Source organism: Hippopotamus amphibius, chromosome 1, assembly GCF_030028045.1.
Source record: "Hippopotamus amphibius kiboko isolate mHipAmp2 chromosome 1, mHipAmp2.hap2, whole genome shotgun sequence".
In the NCBI taxonomy this organism is placed as follows: Eukaryota; Metazoa; Chordata; class Mammalia; order Artiodactyla; family Hippopotamidae; genus Hippopotamus; species Hippopotamus amphibius.
This window is the reverse complement of record NC_080186.1, coordinates 202051756-202073976: the sequence shown is the minus strand read 5'-3', so window position 1 is coordinate 202073976 and position 22221 is coordinate 202051756. Positions and strand designations below refer to the sequence as shown.

General features: G+C 39.0%; 1 long non-coding RNA gene across 1 annotated transcript in view; it reads right to left on the bottom strand.

The window, feature by feature from the left end:
* Positions 1 to 9566: 9566 nt before the first annotated feature.
* Positions 9567 to 22221, bottom strand: part of LOC130855561 (uncharacterized) — a 133731-nt gene continuing 121076 nt past the window's right edge. Inside the window, exons 4-5 of the long non-coding RNA XR_009054344.1 lie at positions 10060 to 10108; positions 9567 to 9889 (exon numbers count right to left, since the gene is read on the bottom strand). This is a non-coding gene — a long non-coding RNA (uncharacterized LOC130855561). The remainder of the gene's footprint in view (positions 9890 to 10059; positions 10109 to 22221) is intronic.

Here is a 22221-nt window from a genome sequence, read left to right as displayed (position 1 = left end):
GAAGAAGGACTTCAAGGGGTCTGTTTATCAATCCTGAAGTGTTCTTTTAGTGCAAAGCCCGTGACCCAAGAGACACGAGGAGTGGAGCTCTAGAAAATCATATGGTCTTTCTGGCCGGGAAAGTGGCCCTTGTCCCATGATCTAACAGCAACAGCACAATATTCATCCACGTAGTAGGGACTGATATACAAAAGAGGCTTTTCTTTGTGGCACACACACACACAAAAAAAGACCTGCTTTTCTTTCACCCTGCTCAAATGTGTGGGATTTCATAGCACAGTACTAGACCAGCTCAATACCTGATTGAAATAACTCAAGAGGAGGATACAGAGGGAAGACTGAATTCAGAATCCTCTGTGAAAGTACATCTGTTTCATATGAGACACACAATCTGTCTCATTCCAACCTGCATTTCTGGGTCACTTGAGACATTTAAACTGCACTTATAATTAACAGCTATTTTTAAACAGCGAAAAAATAGAGCACTGGTAAGGTACAAAAGCATTAAAATTGCCCCAGTTTTGCTTTTCAATAGGACACACCACCGCAATATGCTTCAAGATCAAAGAGAGCTCAGAAAAAGAGAGAGAGAGAAAGAGAGAGACAGGCCGATCAGTGGGGATAAATTGTTCCCATTATGATGGTGTAAGAATAGGGTTCTTTCAATTGAAACAATTTAATAACCACATTCATTACATTGGTGTCCACTTGGTTTTATCTGAGCAGTTTTTGCATAACTGGGGAACAAGTTCAATTGAGCTTATTCTCTAGAAATTAAGATGTGCAGGGTTTGACATTCAGAAATTAAGCACTAATAGTCGACCAAGCAGTTGTCTCGAGATTCCCCCTGGATGTAGTGAGATCTGTCTACCACTAATTATGGCAAATGCGAAAATACGTTCTCTAAAAGACCTACCCCAAATTTTCATTAGCTCATTTAAAGGCAGTTAAAGTTATATTAGGGTGATGATGGGATTTCAGAGTCTCCTCTTTGGAATATGTTTATAGGATCACTTTGCAAAGCATCACTTGCATAGCATAAGTAGAGCATTGCCATCTGTAAACTTGTTTTTCTCTCAGCTATCAACAGAGGAAACCTTTCAGAGCACTCTTCTAATATTCTGTGAGATCAAGACAACCAAATAGAATCACGACAAACACTGGAAGTGCCGATTTGACAAACAAGGGAATCATTGATTTAGGAGGGAAAAAAATCACTAATTTTCCAGGGTTGACTTCAGCTTTGAGTATCTGTATACTAGAAAAAGTGGTGGATTTTTTTGCCAACCAGCCTTCCTGAGAATGGTTACACTGCCAGGTCTCAACTGCACTATGGAGCATAATGTGTCATTTGAAGTGTAGTTCATCCTAAAGTGCTATGTAAAAAAAAAAAAGATATTAGGAATAGAGCTGTAGAAGTGCATACAGAAGAAAATTCCAGGTTTACACATGATGTATTAGACATACACAATCCATTCCTGTTTGCTCTCCTCACCAGGATCTAAATCATGCACAGGAAAATTTAAAAGACATTTCCCAGTGTACACTAAATCCTTCTGTGTTTTCCTATTGCTGCCAAACTAGTGGAGAGTAAAGAATTGTTGAAACATATATTGGGTGGCAACTTTGTAATAGCTGCACTTCTTCTTTCCTTCTTTTTTCCAGAGGACAAAGTGTAAAAACTGAGAAGTTACCCTTACCTCTACAAAAGCTTTTAAATAATGGCTTTTTCCAGGAGCAACTGCACTTCTCTCACTAGACCATTTCCCCAGATGGGATTTGCAATATAAAGCCACCATAGATTGGCTTATTGAGGAAAGAAGATAGACTTGTACAAATCACTGGGAAGATAAATAAGCTATAGAGATCAATATATAAAAGCCAGACGGAAAAAAAATCAAACTCCGGCATTCCAGACCAATTAAGATGTTATTTACTGCCCATGTGATTGTAACATCGATGTTCTCCTTACTCGTTTTCACACCATAGGCATTTGTTTTGCTGAGAGAAAGATATATAACTGATGTGTAAATAGAAAATGATATAGATAGGTTTTATGTCCCATAAAACTGTTAATCTGTGCTCCACATTAAATATAAAGTACATTTTTTATTTAGACACTGCACTGGTATAATTAAAATAAAGTATGCTAGCTTTATTTTTTCAGTAAGTCATTTCCAACCATAGAGATCAAATAACAGTGCAACAGCAGCATGAAATGTGGTTATAATAGCCTGAGACCACATTTCCTGAAACTAAAACATTGGAGATAATAGTGTGAAGGTACAAATTAAATGCAAATAAAACAGATTCCCTATTGTTGCTAATCCCTGGATTGGGTTTCAGTGGGGAAATTTAGCTGTAATGGTTAACTTCTTTGTACAGTAATCACTGACACGTTAGCAGTTACATTTTGAGATCACTGATGGAAACTATCAGTGAAGGATTTAAGAAGACTACCTGTCCATCTTTCAGGAAGAGAATGGAAGTGGCCTGGGGCAAATCAAATAAAAATATACTGCCCAGACTGCCTCCGGGACACTTATGGCACTTGGCAAACACTCATTGACTTGTTTCCTAACTGATGTACATTTTTCTGGCAACCTACTTTCATTCCCCAGCAGAAGCTCTTTTTGATTTCAGAGGTGTGTCAGCATGTCTTAGCAATATCCCATTTCCTAGGCTGACTGTTCTGAAAACATCTCAAAAAATAACACAAGGAGACTTACATAGTCGGCTTGTGTTACAATTTCTGGTTTTCCTACACTGTAATAAGGCTACATGCCATGGAGATCAAATGTGGTTAGTGTAACAGAGATGTTTTTTAAAGTTGAAAATATGATTTAAAGTAAACTTAACAGAATCACCTTTTCCCTCAGCCCAGTTTCGTTATGGACCTTGCTACTCGCGTTCAAAACAGTCGTTGAGCAATTGGTTTCTCAGGATTTTCAAGTACACTGACATGACTAGCTATTCTGATGAGATATGGCCTTATTCTAAACAAGCAACTAACTCATGTTTTGGAGATTTCTGGTAAACAACCTCTTTCTAGTCTTTCATAAAATGGCATTTGTCTCATAATTCTATAATTTGCATCTCTCAGCTTTCAGAACAGTTTGGGGCACATTCCATTCTATACAATTACCATCTGTAACCACAAACAGCAGTAATAGTGTAAGCAAAACAAATATCTTTCTTCCTCACTTCCAAACACTATAAGAGACTACCAAAAAGCTCTCTGCAGTCCCTTCCTTACCTTGAAGCCTTACATGTCTGAAAGAGTCAAGAACCACATTTATACAAGCTAATCCAAACTTAATCCTTTTCCCTTCTTCTCCAAAATTAGGTGCACATACTCCGGGGCACACAAGATGATGCACTGGGGTGCAAAGAAACCATTAGAAGATCTGCTTTTATTTATTTACATATTAAAAAGAAATGAAATTTACTACTAGTATATATACTATTAATATAGATAATATTATAGCTTAGAAGGAAATATACATATATTGAGGTGCATTCGCAAAAACTTTAAACTATTTTCACGTATGATTTTTAAAGTTTGGAGACTACTAGGCTGACAACTGGTATTAATCTTTCAAATATTAGTATGAGAAAGAATTCTGAAACTCCACATGGTAAGCAGATTAATGCCCTGCTCCCGCTCCAAGGATTTCCAGGTCCTCTTCTCCAGAACCTGTGAATATGATACCTTGTGTGGCACAAGAGACTTTGCAGATGTCACGTAGGGTATGGGCCCTTGAGATGGGAAGAGCATCCTGGATTACCCAGGTGGGCCCAATCTAATCACAAGAGTCCTCAAAGGTGGAGAACATTTTTATGGCTGCAGTGAGAAAGAGAGATGTGACAACAGAACAGGGTCAGATACGTGCAACGTGAGAAGCATCTGACTCACCATTGCTAGTCTTAAATACAGAGGAGGGGGCCACAAGCCAAGGAAGGCAGGCAGTTCCCAGAAGCTAGGAAAGGCAAAGAAGAAGATTCTCCCCAAGAGCCTCCTGCATGCAGCCCTGTCAACAAGGAATGCAGCCCTGTCAACAAGTTATTTTAGCCCAGTGAGATCTCTGACCTATAGAACTGCAAGATAATAAACTTGTGTTATTTTAAGTCACTACATTTGTGGTAATGTGTTATGGCAGCACTCAGAAATTTACACACTCCATCTGCCCTAATTCTGAATGCTGGAGTATTAAGACAGATGTAAGGACTACACCAAATGGATTCAAAGTTGCAATCACTTAAACATTTTTTGGTCAGTGTCTCCTGAGTGTACATCACTAGGGGAACAAAGAGCAGCAAAGTAGGATGTAAGTTGATGAAATATTATTTGCAAAAATGGAAACAGAACAAAAGCAGTTATTTGGCCAAGAAGAGGTAAGAGTTTTCACATATGATTTTTGCCCATCATCTGAACATTATCTGCAGTGCCACCAAATATCAAAAAAGAGTTAAAATAGCCGACCTCAGAAAAAGTTGCATTTCCCCCAAATCTAAGGCACTTAGAAAAATCTTAAACTCATTCCTCAATATTTGAACTTCAGAAGGTAAAATTTCCAGGAATGACAATATTAATGTGCCAGCATGAAATAACATCATTCTGTAGGAGGTAATAAGGGCATAAATTATGTCAAATTGTATTTGGTTCATGGATGTTACTATGCTTCTTATGGGCAGATACAGCTAACAGGCAAAGAACACCTTCCTGTCTCCCTCAGAAAATTAAAGTCGTGTACACAAACATCAGCCTAAGGAATTAGGGGACTGTTTGTGGCAAAATGAAAATGTGTCACGTTATAGATACACCTCCTAAAGATACGAAATATCTCTTGTTACAGCAGAACATAATTTTCCTCCTGGTCTTGGTCATCATAGAAAGAACCATTAAGCCATTTACATTACAAGTGGCGGCTCCTACTCCTGCTAGGTGATACAAGTGGCGGCTCCTACCCCTGCCAGGTGATATAATACACTAAATGAACTTGCTGCTAGGCTATATAGTGCTCCATTATGGACTCTAGCTATTAATTGGTTTGGGGTCATTGGCCATCTCAGTTAACGTGAGGAATCTATTCTTCTTTAAGTAAAATGTTCAATAGCATCTCCTATTGAAGTGGGCCAGATTCAAACGATATGTATCATTATGCACATGCCAATGTACACGTGTACGGGTTTCCCTGCATTTATTTATTTAGGATAAGAAAACAAGAGTCTACGTTCCAAAGTGTAAAGAAAGTAATAACAGATGCCATTGTGTACCAAAGTTGTTTAAAAGTCTGAAAAAAAATGTGGCAAGAGGAAAATGCAAAACTCTATAAGCCATATTGTTGACTTAACCCTTTTGGAGCTAAAGCACTAAGGGGTGAAAGCCCCTTTTATCTTTTTTGCCCCTGTCTGAAGATGCATATAGATGACACTGCAAACAGAACCACCTCTTTTGCTATAACCTGGGTAATAATGTGCTCAGTTAATCTATACAACATAGAGTCATCCTCTCAAAAAGTAATTTACTTCTTTAAAAACTGGAAGGAAAATAAATATGGTGCAGTAAAATTGTTGAGTAGCGGAATCTATCTGGACATTTCACAAAACATTTCATTATGCTGACAATTCCCAGAAGTGCTCTCAAGAGTGCTTTAAGCTGAGGATTATTGCACTGGAGCTGATGGACTTTTTTTGTAGCCCCTTTAAAAGGCAGTGAACCGTTTTTCTATTTTATTTAAATAATGCCCCTTAAAATGGATTTTTAGAGGTATAATAACTCCTTAAGAGTCAGTTATGCTAAACAGTTTCTCTTGATAGAAATGTTGTAAAACTCGTTAACTGCACAATTTCAGATGCCGGCTTGGTGAACACTAACTGACATGTGAATGACCAGAGTTTGTAAAATAAATTGCAATAGTTGTTGTATCATACAGCTAGCATTGCACAAGCTGGAGGCCACAAGGGGCTCCAACCTGACAGAAAATTACTTCAAGATGAATGAAAAGTGCTTGCTTCTCTTTATTAGTTTTTAGAGAACAATGAAAATGTTGAATTGTTTACAGAGGGCTGATTAAATGTGGTCAGTGGGGCCACGTCCCTACCGCTAACTGTTGGCCTCCCCCCTCCCACGCGCCCCAACTTACATACTCACACACCACACTGTTCTGAGCGCCCGCCCCCACCCTTTGCTCCCCGCCACATGCATCTCCTTATAGGCTATTACGGCTGCACATCTGTGTGTGAACTGTGCTCATTTTGACATTCCACTGCTGCTCGGTGCTGCAGAGGCCTTTGTTAGGTAAAACACTGTTGTCAAGCCTAACAAGCAAGTCATGCAATTTGCTGGACACTGCGGCAGAGAACAGCCCAGGATGAATTGCTTCAGCTTCGAACAATGACCAGTTCCATAGTGGAATACATATGTATTTCTTCCATTGTGCAGTACTACAAGAAGTCATGACATTTTGTTTTTTTAAGGCTTTGATTTAAAAAAAAAAATGTTTCTAGGGTTAGACTACCACAAAATAGCCTTTTTGTTGTATTTACTTAGGATAACTATTGTCTTATGGCTAAAGGAAAAGGCATGAAGTGCCTTAATTGGTCATTTGTGGTTTACATCCCATTTATGTTTTACCAGAAAGCACAATGAGAGGAAAGGCACTAGCTACTATTTCAGCTGACTGTTTGATGTACTTAAAGTGGTGGTCAAAACAGGGCATTTAGGAGGATGTTGTGGAGAAAGATTCTCACTTTGTATTTCCACAAAGTAAACAGCCCTTGATGGAAAGAAATATGAGAACTCATTAACAAGCATATGCCAAGCAGGAAGAAAAGTCTTTTTAACCAGACCGAGCTAAATGAATCGGATCCAAAAGAATTTTTGGTAAAGTAAAAAATTAAGGAAAAGCAAATCACTGCCATTTCAGCTCAACAAACAGCCTTCCATGGCCCATCCCCTTCCTTACTCCTATCTTCTCCCTCACACACACACAGACACACACACACACACACACGCACACATCAGGGAAATCAACAATAGGAAGCAGTTCAAATGCTATTTGTGGCATTCTGACACAATACACAGCGCACACCCCTAATGTGCAAGCAGGCTTCTCTCCCTCTGTGTGCAGAATGTGCATTCGGAGCCTATTATGTGTATAAACAATAGCATATGTAATTACCTTTCTAGGGTGGCAATTACTCCTCAGAATCAACAACCAGACTTAAAGCATGTTCCCCCAAAAGACATTTGGGGATCAATTCTGGGTCAGTTACGCAGGCTGTGATTTGATTTATCACATGGTATCAGGCTGTGTTAAAAAAAAAAAAAAGGAAGTTTACCCAAAAAAAAAGGATTATGAGGTAAAGGCTAAAAGTTTGGCTCACATTTGTTTGTTTCCAATTTTGCTTTCTCCCAATTGCTCAGCCCTCCCCCATTCTCAAAACAACTGTGATTTGCTGGGTTTTATCTGTTAAGACAGTTTGCTGTTCAGGAATACTAAATGCCATGAATCTAGACTATGTCCAGATTTGAACTGTCCCCCACCCCCAGGCAGTGGGAATTTCCCCTGGGATGCAGCAGAAGGTAGGGGTTAATAGTTCAGGCTTTGGAATCTAAGAGATCTGGACTTAGATCCCCATGACTTAAGATACATGTCTGTGCAATGGATAATACCCACTTCAAATAGTTGTGTGGTTTATATGAGATAATTAAGAGGATACGTGAAAAGCACTAAGCTCAGCACCTGGCACATCAAGAGTACCCAGTGAATAGAATGATTGCTCTTCTACTGATGGACAAGCCGGAGGAGGAGAATCACAGCAGCCCCACCCCTGTGCAGAGCCGGACAAGGGCCAGGGGAAGCAGAGTGGATGTTGGTACAAATGACAGGGCTGAACTGGTGAGTCCCAGACACCAATTACAAGGACCAGTGGACTAGACAATATACGAAGTATCCAGCTGATCTGGACTCACTCTAAGTACACTGACTGTAAACTACAAACCAATAGAGGCGCTACTCTCTTAGCAAGACCCCTCTGTCCTTTACGGAGCCTTAAGAGCCATAGATGAAAAAAGTTACTTTACATGCCTTGATAACCAAATATTTACTGAACACATATCTACTATGCACCAGGCTCTGTCCTACAAGGAATACAGAGATGGCCCCTCTAAAAAATCTCCCCAAATAGTAAATAAATATCTACAGTTTAGTCCACTACAGGTTCATAACTCAGACTTCCTGGAAGCTACTTCATGCAAACTGAAAGTGACATAAGAAATATCCGATATCACCAACAGGAGTTTGAGGGTGGGGCAATGCATCCTATTAAGGATGAATTGTGTAATTAAAGTCACTGGTCAAATTAGAGTTATTCCTTACTGAGGAGCAAAATAAAAGAAATTTTATTTTTAATTTAGAAATTAAATAAAAAGGAATGATTTAAGAATTCTCATCAAATTCTTTAGGGTGCAATATAATGCTCCACTCAAAGAAGACTTTATGCCCATTCTATAGGGAGCAACGTTGTTTGTTAAATAAAAGAGAAATAGCACTTAAACAATTCATTTCTCAAACGGCACACAGTGCTATTGGCAGTACGTATTGGCAGCTTAATTAAGAAGCCTGTTGATGATGTTAAAAAAAAAGCTGGCACATTTTCAATTCATATATGGACACTACTCAAGGCAAAGACACGTCTGTCATTGGCTCATACATACTAAGATGTGTCACAGACACCATGTCTACAGTCACATTAGCATCTTAACACTGGAAAAATCATGACTTAGTCCCATATCAGAAAAAAGTTTTTGGAAAAATGGTATAGTCATCCAACTTATGGAATACAGACAACAACGCAATGAATACTGAAATAGCCAAATTTTCAAACAGAGCGTTTGCTCAGGCCTGTTTTGGTCCTTCCCTGCCCTTTCTTGGGTCCATGAACAACACCCCAAGCTTGATCCAAACCTTTCCCTTCTCCATGCTAATAACTCACTCAGAATGGCAGGCCCCTAGGGCATAGAAGGCAGAGGCCTATAGAGACAACAGATATAATTCACCTTCCTACTCCCCTAGAAATGTACTAACACAATATATTTTTCTAATATATAATCTACACCTAAGGGAGAAAAAGGATTTATTCAAATTTACTCCAACGATAATGTATTAAAATCTCTAAAGTATATTGAATGTATATGGAATCAATAAAATGGGTCCTAACTACCAGAAGACCAAAAAACAAAACAAAACAAAAACATGGAATTAAGATGTCCTGAGTTGCCCACATTAGAACTTTTGCTTTGTTTTAAAGAGATTTAAAATACTTACAGATTTAAAATACTTACAGAATACTTACTTTTCCATTTGTTTCCTGTTTTAGGGACATACTTAAGAGTGGAAGACCAAAAAAAAAAAAAAAAAAAAAAGTGTGCCCTGAAACTAACTGTAAATCTATTGAATGCAGGGACCACATCTTATTTGTCTCCTCATTTTCCCTCCCTTATTTTGCACAGTGATTCACACATAGTAAGTACTCAATTAAGTTGAAAAGGCAATGCACGTTTCAATTCACTTTAATTTGGAAGGGTTGCATTGATTTAAGAAACAGCTGAGACAAAAAGGATAGGTTCAACCTTTCCTGATTTCTGGCTGGTGAAGCACACTGTCCTGAAAAATTCCTTTGGCGAAGCTTGCATAACACTGGCATCATTAACTGCTGGTCTCTGTGGCATTCTTAATGTCTTGATTTGTTTCCATTTTTGCTGACAGTTAACAAGATGATTCTCCAACAGTTGTCTTTCCAACAAGAAAACGCGAAAGGTGATTTGAAGCCGGTATTCAGTGCAACAGGTATTCAGTCTACCTCCATCCTACAGACAGTACACCTGAGAACAAAATGGAAACAAATTTTTAATCTAAGCCTTTCGAAGAACAACTTTTCAGAAGTACAATGGTTGGTCTTTTGTTGATTGCTAAAATTATTTAGTTCAACATTTCAAAAATACAACCAGGATCTTTTATGGTAATAATGCTGTTTAAAGTTTTCTTTCCTTACCTTACATAATGACTTTGAAATCCATGCCGCCCCCGGCGCAGATCCAAGCCTAGTAAAATCAGAAATACCACATATCTGTGAATTTTGAAAACAAAGGTTCCCTACCCAGGTAAAGATCCTGTGTGTTTTTCTTTGCCTTGATAGACAGGAATAAAACCCCACCTGAGGTTCTGAGCCCTACACTTTCATGAACAGTAAAGTTCCTGCCTGCATGCCACCAGGTAGCACCAAAGTGTCTGGCTGGGAATCAACAGCTACAGATAGAGAAGCCCATTGTGAAGCAATTTGGTGAGGCAAGAGCACACTTTCTTCAGCAAAGGCTCTGAACTAACCAGGTGGGTAAAAGAAGAATGCACGAACACTTCAAAATCAGCTCCATGGCAAAGGCCCCATGAGGGCAGCCTGGAAGGATCCAGGTAGGTCCCACCTTGGGCTTTTCAGTCATACCCATGCACGTGTGTATCAGTAACACAATCTTAGGAAAGAAAGACATCTTTGCAAGAAACATTTTTACTCCATTTACGTACTCACGGGCTACTGTCTCTCTGAGATGTCCCACTGCAGTGGAATACAAAGCCAACCAATACACAAGTAAGCTTAGCCTTAACACACTTAATTTATTAACTAATTTATTTGAATTTTCAAAAATTGGCCAAAAGTAATTGCATATATTCTTAAAATATCCTTCAGCTCATGAGCAAAAATGTCATACTACATGAGCATTTAAAATCCACCTAGAATCATTTTAGGTTCTTCCTTCTCTATCCATTACATCAAACTTGTCACTGAAGGCTGTTAATTCTTAATTTGAAATGTCTTTTGCAGAGACCCCTTTTCTTCTGAATTGCTACTAGAAGTTCCTCATTGTCAGGCCCTATTCTCCTCAGCCTGGACTATGACAGCCTCCTAGCTATGCCTAGGTCTCCTCTGCTGCTGTCTCAACTCCTTCCAAGTGATGCTACTAATATGGGCCTCCACTTCAGCCATTCATTCCACGATCCCTCTGAGCTAGGGCCCCTGAAATCTCCACTTTAGCGGTTTAGTGTAGCTGTCGCCTTCAGCCCATCATCAGGCAGGCAAAAGAGAAGCAATCTCAGCCCTTTTTGGGCCACAAATGCACTGAATTACACTGAGTTTAAACTGCTTCATCATCATTTTCCCCTTTGTTTCCCTACCAACCCCAGACATGCTGGCCCAATCTTCAGAACTGCTTCTGCGTGGACTAGGTTTCCCATTTCTGACAAGGCTTTGTGCCTTGCCCAGAACCCAAATCTACTTGACAAGGACCCTGATACAACCTTTCCTCAAGTTCGATTCTGGGACTCCAGCTACTGGCTGGGATCCAGCTATGAACAGATTGCACAATGCCATGATCCCACCATTCCTGACTCTGAATCTCACTTGCTATCTACATTCTAGTTGCCCAAATCTACTGCTGAATTGGATTTCCTCAGGTTCAACACCTTCTCTGAACCAGTCCCGAGATCATCACATCCTCTTAGTCTCTGAGGACTGGACTGCTGGCTAACCCTATACAGCCAGGCTCCCAGACCCTGATATACCTAGTCTTCACTTTCTCCTGTTTCCTGGTAACCTATGTTGCTGAGGTCCTGCATAGAAACCCCCTTTACCCAGCCTAGACAAATTCTAACACTATAATGTTTTTATAACACCTATCTTTTATTTATTCATTCATTCAATTAGTCATTTATTAATTTATCCTAACTTCATTCCATAAGAAAATAAGGAGGTTAACACTAACTTAGTTAAAACAAACAAACCAAAAAACCTTTCATGATTACCTATAGCCTAACCCCTGCCTGATCTTTGAAGTATTCCACTTTCCTATTCCACATCATTTCCTAGTCTCCAACATGAAGTCTCTGCTTCAGGCATACAAGTCTACTGACCTCTAAACTCATTCTGAATCTTTGTTCACCCCCTCTTTTCTTCCTTCTTAATTAGCTCCTTTTATCCTTTGGCATCTCACCTGTGACATGATCTAAGGAGCCTTCTCCAAGAAACAAATCCACATTGACTTGTCCCTTACCTGGATTCCTCTGGAATAATCAATATCACACAGTTTAAGTGCTTGGTTTTCACTAAATGTTTCATATACATTAGGTCCCCAGACAGACTGTCAGTCTTTGAGAACTGGGATGAAGGCCATGTCTTGTAGTTGCTATGGTGCCTCCAAAGTACTTGATGTTAACCTCTAACAGGAGGGCATAGCTCCACTTCCATCTTCTCCTTACTCCTACTCTACTCCCCAGCCCCACAGCCATGAAGGAAAAGAGACAAGGTAACTGAATCAAGTTACTGGATTCAACTAAACTTCTTAAAAGGAGGTGGAGCTTTTGGTGTATTGAGTGGAAATTTTAAAGTTTTAAACTGTCGGCTTCTGTGTTTTCTTTGGAGTTGTCTCTCAGGGTTCTCACTCTCTCTGGACTGCTTCTCTCTACTTCCAGGTGGCCAGTGAGACAAAACAGGTCTGGAACTACCTCCCACTTCAGACATGCTCCCCAACTACCACCTCCCCGCCCCCTCTCACCCCCCCCCCCCAAGATAAAGCCTAGGGCAGAATAATTAGACAACTGTAACTTAAACTTCTCCTTTCTTATTTTTCCTCTGCCTCGTCTAGCCACTAGTGAAATACGATCTAAAGAGCAGGACCCAGGAGAGGGGGACCAAGGAGGCCTATCTGTGTACAAGACACAATATTTCTAAGCAGCTCCACATGGATAGCTGAGCTCATCAGAAACTGCGTTAGGTTTGAAGGAGAGGTGAGGGCAGGGGGTGGGGCAGCACCCAGGAAATAAATAAGAATATATGTGTAGGTACTTGAGGTCTAACCTACAGTTATCTCCTCCCACTACCCGTTAGCCCCAGGAGGTACCTGGATAAAAACCTGTGGGTCCATCTCAACGTAACTACTAACCTAAGTATATGCTGAATAAATACTTGTTAATTGCTTTTTCTATAGTAAATGTCTAAACTTTATCAGAATAGACCGAGAATTTTAGGAAACTTTGAAGTTCTGGGTCAGAGTTGTTTATGATTTATGTATTAAATACCTGTCTCACTCAAAAGCTTAAAGTAATTTTTTTTTTCTAAAGCCATTTCTCTACAAACACACTTCTTACAACATAGATCTCTGAGTCTGAGATCTTTTTGAGAGTAAGGATGCAAGCAAGACAAATCCCGGGGGTTTTGAAAGGCTTTCTGCCAAAGATTAAAGCAAGTAGGCTTCTTCTATTGTGAAATTTTGAATTACTACTTACAGATGACCAAAGTCCACTGTAGAATCATGTAATATTCATGATATCTAACATATTTTGAATATTTAAATATATCATACACACACTATACATATGCATATATACATAACCTTGATATACTACTTGGAAAGAAATGGAAAATGGATGCAGGAATATTCCAAAGTCATTAGATCATTTGTCACTTTTCCAAGTCTGAAACAATGCTCTTAATTAGCATATGATACAGAGACTGCCAATTGTCCCCTAATACTCATTCTCCCCTTTTTCCTTTATTAATAGAACCCCTGAATTTTGAGAGGTATATGACCATAAAGATTATACTTTCAAGGCTTCTTGGCAGCAACGTATGGTCAGTAGGATGTGAGCAGAAGTTAGGAGGTGCAACATCTAAGGAATGCCTTTAAGGAAAATGCTTATAAATCTTCAGACATATGAATGACGCTAACACCCAGGGATAGCAGAACAGTAAGATAAAACTTTAGTTCTTCCTTACTCAACTATCTACGCATAAGCAGTCCAAAGCTGATATGGCTGACACGGCACTTCCACTGTGTCAGGGAGCTCCTTCCAGCTTGTTTAAGCCACTACCTTTTGGAATATAGGTTATGCCACTGTAACAAATACAGCACTATATAATTCTAGCTCTGTCACTTACTAGCTATCTACCCTTGGACAAATTATTTAAACTCTATGAACTTGTTTCTTTATCGATACCTATTTCACAGGTTGTTGTTAACAACATGAGGCTGGTTTTTTTTTTTTTTGGCTTCCCATTATATCCCCAGCTTCTAGCAGTGTCTGCATACAGTAAGCATTCAATAAAAATTAGTTATTACTGCTGTTCCTGTTGTTATGCCAAATCTAGACAAATAATGCCATACCTTAACAACTAACCATTAGATACCTCTAGTAAAGAAAAAAAAAAAAAGATCTGAAATAGAAATAATACAGCTAATCAACATGGCATACACTACAGTGATCACATTTTCTGACCCAAACTTAGAAAACATGGTCTGACAAAAGGTTTTTTTCTGACTTGTGAACTTAGTATTATAAAAATTTTTATATGTTAAACCATTGGTTGTCAACTGAATGAACTGACTTTACTTTTCTGCAGTTACCTGCTGAAATTGGTCCGCCCTGGAAAGTCAAGCCATATAGCCCCAAGAGCTGGGGTTGGTTCTGTCCCCTCTAGTTTTTATTACAAAGTTCCACTGTGCGTGCATACGACGCACCAAAGAAAAGAAAAAGAAAAAAAAAACCTGAATTACTCATTTATGGCTGTGAATTTGTACTGTAATGGTTCAGAATCTCCAAAACATAATTCTTATATTTTCCCCAAGGAAGATGGACACTTCTTGCTTCTACAAAAATAGCATGGATGAGAGTTTTCAGTAAAATATGTTTCTCCTATTGATGATCACTTAACACACACACACACGCACGCACACACCTGGCTGCTTGCATTTCACCACAAGTGGTACCATTTGCCAGTCATTGAAGTAATTCAGTCTGATCTGTTGAGGTAATGGATTCTGACAAACTGTGTAAGCCTGTCACTAAGGGGAGGATAGATTATAGTCTCCATGCAGGACATTATAGTGCTTACGTTTCTCACCCATACAGGCTATGAAACATAAGGGGAAAGCAAGAAGATGGAAATAAAGTTGAACAAGGACTTACTGCTTCTCTCCCCAATGAATGACATCAGCTGATCACCAGTCCACACTTTCTACTACGTATATATAAGGATCTATTTCTTTCTAGTTAATATAAAGACCCTTTACAAAGAACAAAGATTATGCACAAAAGTGACTATTCAGTCATTTAAATCTACCTTGAGACCTTGTGCTTCCACTTTTAAAATCTTATTTTTTCCTTTTTCATCCTACGTATTTAGCCATTTTGCTTCTCTATAATTTTTTACTTACACACTTAAAATTTTCATCTAAAATGGATATCACATCGTGAATGAAATTCATTAATTAGGTGAACTGAAAAAGACAAGTCTGAATTAATGAAAAGTCTACACTATGGACTATGGTCAAAAAGATCATAACAGCAACAGCTAATGTTTGAGAGTTTACACCATGAAAATCACCAGGCTGAACACTTTATAAGCATTATCTCTTTGAGTCCTTACAAAAAGTCCTGGAGCAGGTATTACCATCCCATTTTTACAAATTAGAAAACAAAACCTGAGAGATATTAAGTAACCTGCCTAAGGCCACATAGCTAATGAGTGATAGAACTACTTTCAAACCTGAGTTTGTCTGACTCCAAAGCTCATGTTCTCTACCACCACACCAAAATGCTGGGGTTTTCCTTTAATCAATTATAATAATAAAGCAATATCTCAGATTAGGTTAACAAAACTCTAAAGTGCCAAGGAACCCTGCCTTACTTTAAAAAATAACAAGTATGTGAAGTTAGCTCGCCAATTATTTTAGATTGGTAATAATTATCTGCCATTTATGAAGTACATACTGTACACCAGGCACTTTACATTAAATCTAACCCTCACAGCAACCTCATAAATTAGATAACTATCTGCATTTTATAGATGAGGGAAAAGATACTCAGAGACGCTAACGTAATTTGTCCAAGGTCACATAGCTAGTAAGTGGCACAGTCTCTGCACTCTGCCATCTCCACGCTACCTTATCCCCTTTCTCTAGAGTGCTAGAAAAGGCTGCTTCTAAAATTTAGAGTGCCATTCCTCTCTGGTTATATGTATACTATTTATTAGCTCAGCAAAGCTTTAGTTCAGAGGCAATGCAAGAGTAAACTTTAACCCAGGCACTGCCCTCATTACCATAAATTCCAAGTTTAGTGAGGTCCACGTTAATGGGTTTTACTGTATATAGAAAAGAGTTTAATAGTCACTTAGCCCTGCTCTATCTCCATTAACAAATCTAAAAACCACACAAAGGTGAAGGAAGGAAGAACAATGACCTCAGAACTAAAACAGATAAGAAGTGCCTGTAATTTGTACTCCAGCAAAAAGTCATAAGACACAGCATATGCCGACACAATACAGTACACACACCAATACGTAACAACAAATGCAACCCTACAAGTATAAGTGCTCTATTCATCAATTAAAGAAAATTAATCCTCATCAGATGTTCATATTAAGGAATATAGCCATAGCAAATCGGCAATAATAATTAAAAGTCCATTTCAAATCTCTTTGGTGAGCAGTGAAATGATCTAACATAGCCAGGCTGCCTGATCCTTTTTGCAGTGTTGTATAAATGTGCAATTAGGTGAAAATTTCTAGCTGTTTAACATGGTCGTCTTTACTTCTCATGCTGCACTTGTTTCTAATGAAGACATGCTTCCATGTGTACCCTGAGTAGAAAAAGTGTACAAGCTGTGACAGTCAAAAGCATGTCCACTCTGAGAGCCAAGTCCATAAATCACAGAGTTTTGCCACAGAGGTCATCACAGTGTTGCAAAGATTTTAAACAAATCCTACCTGCTTTGGAGGGGGCTACCTGAAACAGTCAGGATCCCACAACTCTGTCATGTTACATCATTTTGTTGTTGTTGTTATTTCTTTTCTTTAGATCAGTTTGTAAATGAGCTGCCAATGTTAATTGATCCAACTATCTGAAACTGCCATAACTCTGAAAATCCTGTATCTTGTGTTGCTTGATTGGCTTGCACACCAAGCTCACCAAAATATTTACTACCTTAGGATTCAGTCTTTCACTTTCACTTCCAACTCACTCAGCCAGAGCATCATAACTATTACTGTTTCTTTTACAGTCGATTTCAAGTCACCGTAAGGCATTCCTGAAAAAGAGCATGGAGTCTCATTCTCTGAACTTTTCAAAGTCAGAGTGAGAAGAAAACATCCTTCCTAGGAGTGTGGGATAAACTCTGAGTTCTCTCAGAATCCTTCCCAACCTATGAGTCTCTGATTGTTATTAATCAATTAAATCTTATGATATACCCAGCAAGTCTACTTCTAGGAATCTTTCCTACAGAAATACTAGCACAAGTCTATAAAAATAAAAACACTACCATTTTCACTACAGCACTGTTTGTAATCACAAAACCTGAAATGATCTAAATGGCCAGGAGTTGAAGAATGGTTTATTAAGGACCATCCAAACCACAGAACACTATGCAGCCATTAAAAATAATAAGATATGTCTCTACTGACATGAAAATGTGTTCAGTGAAAAAAGGAAGATGCAGAACAAAAAAACACTGTGTTACTATTTGGGGGGAAAATAAACTGCATATGTATACAAATATATATATGGAGAATATGGACATATATGAGACAAAAAGATCTGTTTTAGAGAGATATAAATATATAGCCACGTATATTTCTGTTATGTGATATTTAGGTAACAATATTTCTATAATATGCTTATATATATACACGTTTGCACGTGCATAGAAAAATCAGGAAGAATAAGTCAGCTCAGGCTGCTATAACAAAATACCACGAACTGGGTGACTGAAACAACATTTATTTCTCATAGTTTTAGAGACTTGGAAGTCCAAGATCAAAGTACTAGCATATTTGGTTCCTGACGAGGACCTGACTCCTGGCTTATAGACAGCCACCTTTTTGCTATATTCTTACAAAGTGGGGAAAGAGAAAGCAAGCAACCAAGCCTCTGGAAAGTGAGATAGGGAAAGGAGAATTTTAACTTTTTACTTGTATACATTATCGTATTTATTTAGATTTCCAAGCAATTCCCCAAAATTGAGACACCCTTCCTTTCCCGCACTCCAAACAAGTTTAGAAGTAATACAAAAAAACAAACAAACAAACAGATGAGAGGTTAGAATATAACCTTTATTACTGATTGAGACCAGGGTGAAGGAAGTAGCTTAGTGTGAAAGCCAAAACAAGCCCAGCTGTCTAAACTACAGAACTAGACCATCTCCACAAGCCAACCCAGTACTGGGCTGGGCTGGGCTCCCAGCCTCAGAGAGAATGTGGTTCTCAGTATGCAGGCCCTTCTATAGCTAGGAGGGTGGCAGTAAGCTGAGCTGGCCCACTTATTTACTCGAAATTTACCAATTAGGTAAGCTGCTCTCCTTCTAGAGCAGAGTGAGAAAAGTGGTCTGTCAAGAAGGAGTATAATCTTTGTCTGAAAAAGTAGTAGTGGTGGTGGCTCAGTCTACCTTGCAATAGGTTAAAGAGTAAATGGTGGGAAGGCAGAAGCAAGAAAGTAGACAAGTCAGGAAGAATTGAAAGAAAAGAAACAGAGTAGGGAATTTAGGAATGGTTTTTTTTTTTGCGGGGGGTTTTCTGTTTGTTTTGGGAGGTTTCGTTTGTTTTTTTAAGGACAAAGCCAACAAAATGTGAAATATGGAAAGTAGAAGAGTCAAAATAATTTACAGCAAGAATCTAAGCACAGTGATGGAATCATGGAGACAAGTGAAGTTGGATGCCTCTTACCGAGACACAAATAAAAGGGAAGAAAGAGGAAAGGCCACAGTGATTTGAGGCAGAGTTGAAAGAAAATTGAGTTCATATCATGGGATCAGTTTCATAAAAAGGTGGACAGATTCTAGCGCTAAAGCCAGACAACAAAATTAAACTTGCAAACTGCCACAGGACTGGCTGTACTAAAGTCATGACAAAACTCAGAAGAACCAAGACCTACTTGTAAATGTTTTATCATACTGTGAAACTTTTGAGAAATTATGTGATCTATTATTTATAAGACATTGCTTAGATTACTATTGATGTATATATACTCCATATCATTCAACATCATGCATCATAATATTAGTGATTCACGTGCTCCTTTGTCCCTGGGAACACTAAGGAATAAAGGTTTTCATAAATAACAATGGTTTAAGCTTGACTGGCCCTGTGCAATTTTTCACTGCAATTCTGGCTACCATTACACCATATTCCCCAAATCACAGTGCAGTATGAAGTAAAATGAAACAGACCAAATAAACTGGTGGAAAGATTCACAGTCTAAAAGTCTGGCTCCATACTTTTAACTGATAGAGACTAAAATTTCTGCCCTGGAAAAGTTTCTGTATTTTCACTGGTCTATTTTCATACCATGGTTTCAATGGCCACAGAAGTCCTCCTGGTAAACAGAGTCTTCTGGCAAACAGTTTTCTGTGAGTTAAAAAAATATGGAAAAGCTTCACATCTTTCAGCTGTCCCCAAAGTCATATTCTTTATCAGGTTTTTAAGTTATGTTCCTAGTCTCCATGCCTCAATGTGGTTTAGTTTTACAACCAGCTGCCCCCTCTTAACTAGCAGTTTTTGACGTCATTCAGGTTTTGTAAACTGTGTGCTATAGCCCTTACTTGGGCTTCTCAGCTGCAATTAAAGTTACATGGCATTTGGTTAAGTGTGGAGGCTGGCACCAGAGAGGATCCATAATGGTGATTATCATGCAAATCAGCCTCCTGCAAGTCCAGCTCCTCCGGAGGACTTCCAGCTCAGCTTCCCCCAGTCGCTTCATTGTCTCCAGGATAAAGCGAGCCATCTTAGCTGCTGACACTGGACGCGGCTGAGATTGGTTCTCCTGACAGAGATTAGTGGGCAGCAATGAATCTTTCACTTGGGGTAGAAATATGATTTTATTTAAGAAAATAACCATACATAATTGGGCTGCTGTCATTTTAAATTTTAATGGTGAGAGTACTATGGAGGCTTCTGGAACTTTAAATTATGACTTTCAGAAGCTTCACACTGAATCTTTCAATTATTCTCTGTAAGTACTTTCTCAAAGCATGTGCCACCATGACATTGCTATCACAATTCAAATCTAAATTCAAAACTGACTGCAAGGCTATGAGCTATGTGCTGGCGTGCTGGCTGCCTCATTTTATCTTTGAACATCTGACGAGGCGAATCAAGAGGCACTCTCCCAGAGCCCAGCCAGCTGTTTGCCAAATATTCAAATACCCTGGCATGCAGAAGAACCTTTCAGATTTCCCCACATCAAAATTAGCAGAGACCCCCTATTTTTCCCATTAGTTTCTGGCTCACCTACACCCTTCCACACAGGCCCCGCCTGACTCACTCAGCTAAGTGGTCGCTCTTGTTCGCTCACTCACCTCTCAGGTCCCCCACTCCAGTGCGTGCTGCAGAATGGAGCGAGTTCAGACAAAACCATGGGGGAGAGTTTTGCAAGTGTGTATTTCCTTGAAGTGGATCTGAAAGAGGGGCTGAGCTGATATTTGTAGTAGTAGGAAGACAGAGAGCAAAGAGAGTGTGTGGATTTTATTTAAAATGCATTCATTAGACTGGAGCAAAAATGGAATTGGGAAGACAGTAGCAAGGGAATGTGAAAAGGATTTTTCCTTTTCCTTTGGTGTCTTAACTTACTTGTTATATACCTATTTTCTTTAATCATTTTAATATTTTTTATCTTCATATTAAAACAAGTGGAAATGAATAATTATTTACAGGTTTAGCTTTAGACTGCTTCGATTATTTTAAAAGTCCCCTACTTCTGTAAAAACTGTGCCAAATTTACAATTGTAAATAACTAAATCCAGCTGCACTAATGAATCTACAGTAAAAGACAACCCTTATTTCACATTTTAAAGGTCCTGAAGCAATTTTCCTCAGCTGGATGACTTCGAACAGAGGCTATGGACAGCATGTGGGAAGCTTAGAAGGAGAAAGGGACCACAGACAAGGTGCCACAGACAACAGCCTCTACCCAAACGGCCGGTCAAATTTCCTGGACACCAAAACCCAGGTTTCCAGCTGGGTGAGGGGTTCTCAATTCCTTCCTGAAAAGTTGAATCTTTACTTGTTCATTTCCTGTGATGTGTTTACACTTGGACAGAAGGGGCACAGCAGGGATGCTTTCAGGGCACATCTAGAGGGAAGCCAATCTCACAGGAGTCATGGATGCCAGATGTCAAACCAGTGTGTGCTGCTGCGCGTGCTCTGAGCATCCTGCATGGGCATCAGATCACGGTCTGAGGAAACTCTGCTGTCTTGATATGGTAGAAATTTGTGTCATTTTAAAAATTGGAACAGTAATAAACAAAGCTGCTATTATGAATGTAAAAATTACCTCAGAGCCAGATAGGCTGATGGTGTTCCTGTTCTGCCAGTCAAGTATATTCACTCCATCAACCTAAACCATCATAAGACAAACAATTTACTCCTGGGAGCCTTAGGTGGTAAAGGTTAGGAGGCCCACATGTGGAGTGGCCATAACAAGGATGCTGACTGACACTGTTTCTTGAAAATAGCCTCAAACGTTGCTCTGCACTGAGATCAAGACTATGGTGCCCTAGTGGGCATATTTCTAAGTCACCGATTATGGACAGAGAAACAAAATTTTTAAAAGCCACACTGATTCTGGAGCCCAAAGCAGTACAATTACACACTCTGTCTGACTTGAATATTTAAGGCTTGTGAAGTGTTTCAAATAAGACAGTTCTACATAAATCATTCACCCAAACATTCACTATGCTCCTAATACATGGCAAGTACTATACCATGATAAACTAGTTTTGCTTAAAGAATTATATTCAAACTACTGAATTTCTCTGCAGAATTTAGTACCATGGCTTGTCCCTTCAACTTAAAGTTCCTTCACATATGTAAAAGTTCTCTCCCTCTTAGAGGAGTCTACTTCTTAGCCCACTCTGTCCCTTTTCACTAATTCCTTTTCCACAGCCCTGTTCTCATATCACTCTGAATCAAGGAGGAGTGAAGGGTAGTATATCAAAATCGTATGGGGGATATTTTTTTAAACTATACAGGTACTTTTCACCTCCATTTGAGAATCATTACCTATGTGACTCACTCACTGTTTCTAGCTGGAGTAAATCATATTCCATAAAATTTTGGGAATGAATAAAACAAACAGAAATAAACTGAAGATCTCTGCACTAAACACTTCCTCTTGATGAT